Source organism: Morone saxatilis, unplaced genomic scaffold (assembly GCF_004916995.1).
Source record: "Morone saxatilis isolate NCDOM2014 unplaced genomic scaffold, NCSU_SB_2.0 Contig7, whole genome shotgun sequence".
NCBI lineage: Eukaryota > Metazoa > Chordata > Actinopteri > Moronidae > Morone > Morone saxatilis.
The window spans coordinates 2,739,286-2,747,264 of NW_023340246.1; the positions used below are offsets into that span (position 1 = coordinate 2,739,286).

A 7,979-nucleotide genomic window follows, 5' to 3' on the forward strand; every position below is an offset into this window, starting at 1 on the left:
AAATAGCACTAGGGTTCAAAGTGTGTCTCTTATTCCTCTCCTACAGTATTTCACATGTTCATGATGACCAAAGCGATTCATCTTTGATTGTGTGTTAGATCTGCTGCTAAGAACTGTTAGTGGAGCTAAAACTCTGACCACAAGGACAACAGCAGGAAATGCTTGGTCAGCAGTCTTCTGCAAGCCTAAGGTTAAATACCACTGTCACATGCTGCAGCAGACTCTAATATATGTTAAATGAAATGGGCACATTTAAAACGAAATAGATAGGCACACTCAGAGAATTTATATCTCTAAGGCCTTGTCCCAAGTTGTTCTTATTTATTTTAAGACAAATGGGCAGACAGGTATGTGCTGACACACTGGAAACAACAGATGTCAATTTAGAAATGTTTCATAAATAACGTGCGCACGTGACACAGCTATAGACAGAGTTGTTTTTCTCAATCCTGAAGCAAAGTCAGAAGAAACCTGTGGGAAAATGTAGAGCAGCTGGAGGTTGAGTGTTTTGCTGTCTCTTTTTTTACACGTTACGGGAGACCACTGTGTCAAGTTTCAGGGTTATTACTGGTTTCACTGCTGTGTCTTCGTTCTCCCTGAATCTTCATCTCACCCCATGCTGTCAGAGTATCATACACTCTTAGGTTGCCCCATAAGATAGATGTTATGAAGCAGTAAGGAAGCTTAAAATGAAAACACCCTGCTACCCTGACAAGATTAATCATACCTGTACTGAGACAGTACTGTCTACAGGCAGGCAGGTAGCTCTGTCAGGGTGCAGTAGTGACTGTTAAATTGTTAAAAAAAACAAACGAAAATAGATAAAAGTTGGTAAAAAATGTTTTTATGTATTAGCAATCCTGGCAAAGTGAATGTTAAAAATGTAGTTGTCATGGTAACATGCTCTCAATTACAGTATTAACTAGGGGTGTAAGAAAATCAAATTGTGCTGTTTTGTTTTCTGATATTGTATCGATTCTAAAAAACACATTATCGATTTTTTAACCCCTGTATCGTGAATTGTATCTTTGCCAATACATAGCCCAAATATTAACATGCTGATGTTTTGTTGAAAATGTTTACCATGTTCACTATCTTGTCCACCTTTCATGGCCATCCATTCAATAATTGTTGAGATGATTCACTAAGAACCAAAAATGTCAACCTCATAAGTCATAACGATTCATCTACTGGATGCCTTGAATGTGTGCACAAAAGTTTGAGCCAAAGATAAGGACATTTCACTGGATAATAAAAAACTGGCCTGCTGGTAGCATTAGATACAAAGTCAGAGGATCACCAAATTCATTAGGATACATAATTATTTCATGGCAATCTAGCCAGTAATTGTTGAGATGTTTCAGTCTGGACCAAAGCGGTGGACCGTCTGACTGTAACATATTTTATTCAGAGATTGCCCCACTCTTGTTCCCCTGTGTGAGCCAACACACTGTCAAAGCTTCTTAGGATCTATTCCAGACACTGCAGTCAGAAAAATGCACCAAATTCAATGGGGTCCACTGCCTGATCTCATATTTGTGGGGATATCAGCCCGCTTTAAGCTACATAATGTAATAAATGGCAGTGAACAAGAAGGGCAAAAAATCCTTCGAGAACAACAGGAAATTGCTGTTGTGGTTTCATCTGCTGGCTCTCTCGATTTAAAAGCATTTACGCTTCAGACAAAGAGGAATTCCAGATTGAAAAATGTAATATCAGGATTCTCTCTGTCCCAGTGACATCCAACGTTAGCCGTGGGCCCCGCTTGGACACTGACAGACGAGGCAGAGTTGCCCTAAGTCGTCTGTCTGCTTTGTTAAAGACTCCTTGCTGGAAACCCCCCTGCTATGAACCCAGTAACCCCACATTGACTGAACCTACAGCAGAGAAAACTTCACAAAGCTCTGCCTCTTGTAAACCAGACAGAATGGATTCAAAGCCAATGAGTTCTTGAACTGCAGACTTTGAGCTTGAATCTTTTGTGTTCAACAGTCGTCTCATAGGTGTCCTATCAGCAGTAATCGTGATGTTTGACCCTCTTGTGCTGCAAAGAACAGTTGTTCCAAACTTTTTTTGTCTGAGTATTTTTAGCTAACTATTTCAACAATTTATTCATTACTCTTAGATAACAGTTTTATTTGTTTATTCATTCCTTTTAGCTATTAACTAAGAACACCCAACTATTTCAACTGTTTATTGTTTTTAGTTTAGCTAACTAGTTTAACTGTCTATTCATTACCTAGATGATTATTTTTAACTTATTCATTACTTTGAATGGACAACAGTTTATTTATTACTTTTAGTTTAGCTAACTGATTTAACTGCTGATTACCTTTGGCTAATATTTTAATAATAGATTTTATTAATTACTTACCATTACCTCACTAACCATTTCAACCATTTTATCCACTTCTTTTAGCCTACTATGTAACTATGTCTCTGCTCATTTATTAACTCACGCTCTCTTTATCTCAGCACATGGTGTTATTGTGTTACAACTGACTAGCCTATCATAGCTGGTATCTTGGTTATTGTAAATACACTAGATCACCATGACACCATTTATTTCCTCCTAAACATAAATAATGTATGTAGATATATTTTTTGTCAAATCATTATTTCTTCTTCTGTTAAATTAGTTTAGTAGTAAGTTGTCCGTGTACGCAACTGCAGAAGTACCTCCAGGGGTCCAAGTACCCGTAAGTGGCAATCACTGGCCGAGAACATCAAATAAGACCAAGTGTGTAAAGCACGGAAAGGCCCAAATGGATCCCTGATGGCTTCACTTCAATTTGTGAATAGATTCGGAAAGTGTGCGTTAAAGCAGCTGGTTGAACAGTTATTTATTAACCAAAGTTAATGGAGGCAACTAATGGACAGGCATACTTGGCTCGTATTTCCTGGCTTGGTCAAATAAACAGCTTGTCCCTGGAACACATTCTAGGAATCTGTTGACTAAAGATGCTCAGGATGAAATCTAGTTCCAACTCTGAGAATGAAGACAGGCTTCATTTAACGCCAGAAACCACTCTATGTCGTATATCTGCCCCATGTCTCAGGCTGTTACATAAGCACCTGAGGAGGTGGGGAAAAGGTGTTAATAAATCAACTGCTCACACTGCCAATAAAGCAGAAACAGGACCAGATGTTCCTCTGTACTGCCACATCAACCTAAGCTTTGCAGTAGGGTTTATTGTTTCACATTTTGCCAGGATGTAGTTCAAATTAAGTATTTGCTATGTAAATACTGTCAAAAGAAATCCTTAGCTCATTGCTAAATATATTATTGCTCTTGTACAGTTTTTTTCATATTCTTTTCTTATTATAGTTTTATATACCTATATTAATGTTATTATTTGTCTTACTTTCTATACTTTATCTGTACTGATTTCTGTAGTTTAACTGAACCTCCCCGCTGGGAGTCAATGAAGGTTTATCTTATCTTACTACAGTCCATGTCAAAACTTTGCAGTATACTACATATTTATTAGATTGCACATTTCAGTATCTTAAAATATGTAAATATTTACACACTAATACTAACAATTTCGATAGAAGGAAGGGTTAGTCAAAGAGCTTCTTCAGCTTACGAGTCAATTTATTTTTGTAGCACATAAAGAACTATTTAACTTTTATTTCATTTAAGTTATAAGATATCAACTGAAAATCAGGAACATGCAGTTCAGTGGATTCCATTTGGCTTGGCTAGAGACTAATGTTTCTGCACTGAACAACTACAGCTCCCATGACTTGACATGTCATTGGAGGGTATAGATGTTGAATGTGACCAAAACTTTGTAAAAATTATAAGGTGCTAAAATTATCGGTTTAACTTAGAATATGAACAGAAAACCCCATCATGTTTCAACTTTTCAAACAGAAACATAACAGATCAAAGATCTCTGTGCAAAGATACTGTACAATGTGGGATACAAAACAAGAGCATGAGCTATCCTACAGGTGGATGGGAGTTTGTCTCTCGGTTCCATGAAATTAACGGTTCAAGCACACATAACTGAATGGTCAAAATCGTGCTTCCTATTTTGTGTGCGAACTAGAATGTCATGTAAATTGTATTGGCTTGAGTCTTTATCATAAGTTTTAACTGCAGTAAAATGCTGAATCGACACATTTTGCCTAGATACTTGCACATATAATGTCATTGGGGCTAAACTTCAGCACATGTAATAAAAATTACTAACTACATTGTGTAGAAGCTTGGTGTTAAATTCAGCTGGAATGGGTTTTTTTTTACAATTTGTTTTGATATTTAAAGGAATTGTAAAATACTACATTGATTGTTTCATCAATTTTAGTAGTGTAGTGGTGGTCAGTAGTGTAATGTTTTTTTGGTGTTCTTTAGACCACTGTCCCTACTGAAAACATGTAGAGCTGTCAGTCACATCTCATAGAGTTACAGCATCTACAGAGCCAGGTCTAGGTCCAGTGTTACCAGTGTGGGACAACACACACCTCTGGCCAGTTCTGTACTGAATGGGGACACATTCACACCAGGGCAAGATCCAGCCTCACCAACATCTCTACAGGCAGAATTAATGACTGCTGCAGTAGAACCTCCACCCAGCGGCCTCACCAGCCAGCTCATATTACAATCAGAGTTTTAGACCCACTGACCTGGGGTCAGGAAGTGGACCGTACTGTACTGAACTCACTGTTTTGTTCCCACAAGGCAGAGCAAATTATTCTCTGGTGAAGACAATGAGAGGGAAGAGGGAAGTAGAAGTAATCAAAAGCAAAGTGAAGGCTTGTGTTTCCCAGTTGGACTGCCCTTGAATTACATCCTGACAGAGGTTTATCTCATTAGTTAAAAAAATAGAAAAGCCACACTCCTTCTTAAAAAAACAAAAGCAGAGCAAGTAGCAGGGTTAATGGGTTTGCAAGCTGTGGCCTATGTTAAGCTGAACATGTTGGGCACATAGCTGAGACTCATTACCAACATCCCTCCTGAGGGGAGCAGCCACAACTGCTGGATCTCCACTGACTGTCAAACTGACTTTTGTCCACTGAAACTTCACTAGCCAACATAGATGACAGATGTTGTTCTTTGAAAACGTTTAGTCTGGATATGAAAGGGGCTGAGGAACAACCATTTCAAAAGACAAAGAAGCACTGAAGTTGATGTTGAACTACATTTCAAGTCATTGCATGTGTTGCCAGAGGCAACTGGTGACTGGAGTGTCGCAGAGTAAGTGGGAGGAAGATATTAAATGTACTGAATGTGTTTTTAGCTCACAGGATTTCCACATTTTAAATAAAGCCATGTGTTGCAGGGCTCTGCCTGTGCACCTTGGTGTTACACTGATCCAGTCAAGCCTTAATTAGGAAAGCCCCAGTTATTAATTTACTACAGATCCTGACCAATTACCATTCATAATTAATCCCCATTCGGACAGGATTGGGTCAGCAGGAGGAGGTACACTGCAAAAAATATATCCACCTGAGCTCAGTTAATCCAGATTTCAGCCTTCAAATTTGATTTTTACTGGAAAGTAAGTCAAGTAATGTCATATGCCAACACAAATAAACTAATTTTGAGATTAAATCTCATGTCATTTTGTCAATATTTGTGGACTAGTTGGCCCTGTTTAAAGATATTGACAACAGCAGTGTTTGTACTTCATTTTAAGAGTAAAATTTAACCGCTTTTCAGTCAATTTCAAGGTAACTAAACCAAAAACAGAAAAATGCCAAAATAGAAAACTGCCTACATTTCTTGGCCCTTGTCCATCAATCTAGCTCCATGTCTGGTTTCAAAAAACAAATATGCAGTTCATTTCAAAATTAAAAGGTTGTTGGTTTACATGAGTGATTGTGTAGATAAAACAGCAGTTTATATAGAAATTCAAGCATATAACAAGAACATAACAGTTAAAATCAAGCATTTTCAAAACTTTCAAGATGTTGTACAAATGCTACAAATGTTTTTTTTTTGGAATTAAATGGAATATCCCGTTTTTTCACGTTTTTGAAAGAGCCGACTGTAAAGTTTTCCGCATACTGCCACATAATCCATGCAATATATCACTTTATTTAGCTAGCTTTAGTCTTTTTTAGCAAGCAAGCATGCTCTGATCGAGGTTTACCTGGGTGCAGCAGATGTCATCTTGCACTTTTTTGAAAAATAAAATGTTCTACACTCAGTATCCACAGGCTAAATAGTACTGACTATTTAACTAATGTTTATGTATAAAATCAGTGGAGTGCCCCTTTAAGACTGATTATAAGACATCATTACAAGTTCGAGCTGACATTTTTGCAGTGTAGGGTGGTATAATCATTACTGGCACAGGTCCACAGTTTCAGTCCTGTCCACGTCTGTCAAGTCTGATAAGCTTTAGGCATCTTTGACTACAATAATTTCTCCTGAAATAAGTAGATGAAGGAAAGCCAGCTGCAGCCTGAATGGATGTTATAAAACAGAGATTCCTGCAGGTGAAGCCTGACTTCTTCTCAGCATGGAAGCACCTGAGGAAATTCTTGCTACTATTGTCAGCTCAAACTTTCAGCCCCTTGATAAAACTGTAGACTTAATGTGGTCTCACTGTACAACCAATCCTGTTAAAGTGTGACTTTACAGGTGTTGCTGTTCAATCACAAAGACCCCAGTCATAACCCTAATCAGGGCCTCACAGTGCTGCAGATGCACATCTGGACCTCAATGGACCATATAGTATCACAACCATTACTCCATCTCCTGCTTACAGCAGCTGGAAGCCATTTATACTGGGCTGCTCCACTGGAGGCTCCAGAGGGGGAGTAGCAGTGAGAATCGTCAGTTTTTGCATCCCAAGTTCCAACTCGTGTCCTTTATGTGTTTTCTGGCCTCACACCACAGGAAGTGAAACCTTATGCATGATGACACAGCAAAAAAAAGTCAGACAGCAGCCACAGAGTAATTTATGTCTCAGTATAAAGTAGAGAGAAAACACATCATATGCATGTTTGGAATGACTTCCTTCTGGAGTGAAAACAAGAAGTCCATATGAAAAATGTTAAATGGGAGTTGTGTTCCGTGTCAGAGGAACCGGAAAGGGGTGGTGTGTCAGGGCTGGTTGGTGATTGGGGGAGCTTTTCATCCACCTCTTTTTTAAGTACACAGTATAGAGATGGATTCGGGCCAGTTTGGATACGCCTCTCCTTTAGTCTTTATTCAATAACAGAATTGGCTGCCTGACTAGTGTCTCCACTCAGTCTGAGAGTCAAAGCTTATCACTAATTCCTTCATCAGACAAAAGGGGACTCCAGATAAATAAAAGAAAAATGATAAAATCACTTTTCAAACATTTTTACTTGACTTAGTCAGATATGTATGGAGTTAATCATTAGTGTTTTAAACTAGGTGTAAACCTACCTTGCAACCTTTTAAAGGTCCAGTGTGTCCATTTACTAGCTTATTGGCAGAAACTGAATGTATTAGGTATGTTTAAGAAGTGTGTTTTTGTTACCTAGAATGAGCTAGTTATATCCAGTCCACCATGTTGAAACCCCATGTTTCTATAGTAGCCCAGAACAGATAAGCCACACACCTCAATTCAATTCCACATTCAAATTATATTTGTATAGCGCCAATGTCATAACAGAGAGTTATCTCCAGGACAGCTTTTCAAATAGGGCAGGTCTAGACCGAGCTCTGGTTCTACGATAGGGCCTTTTGCCTTTTTCAGAAACTAAATGGCGCTGTAGTTTCTCCAACACACTTGGAAGGATGAGTTGTAATCTGCACCGTCCTGTAAAAATTACAAAGTACAATACAAAGTTTTGGGGGGTTTTGCGCAGGATGAATAAATCTCATCTGAGCAAAGAGATGTTGGCTATTTTTACATATATTCTATAACACAACACTGAAATATCATCTACTCATAAATTGATTTGACGTTAGCAAACAGACTCCCATGTATAAATCCATTTATTTGGAACTGTATTTGTCTCGTATTATTGAATGTAAATCCAATACTTAC

The 7,979-nt window shown here is 38.2% G+C and overlaps 1 protein-coding gene across 1 annotated transcript in view; it reads right to left on the reverse strand.

Annotated features, from left to right (window-relative positions):
* Positions 1-7,979, reverse strand: part of slc16a10 (solute carrier family 16 member 10) — a 38,009-nt gene that overhangs the window by 17,479 nt on the left and 12,551 nt on the right. The window lies entirely within an intron of this gene.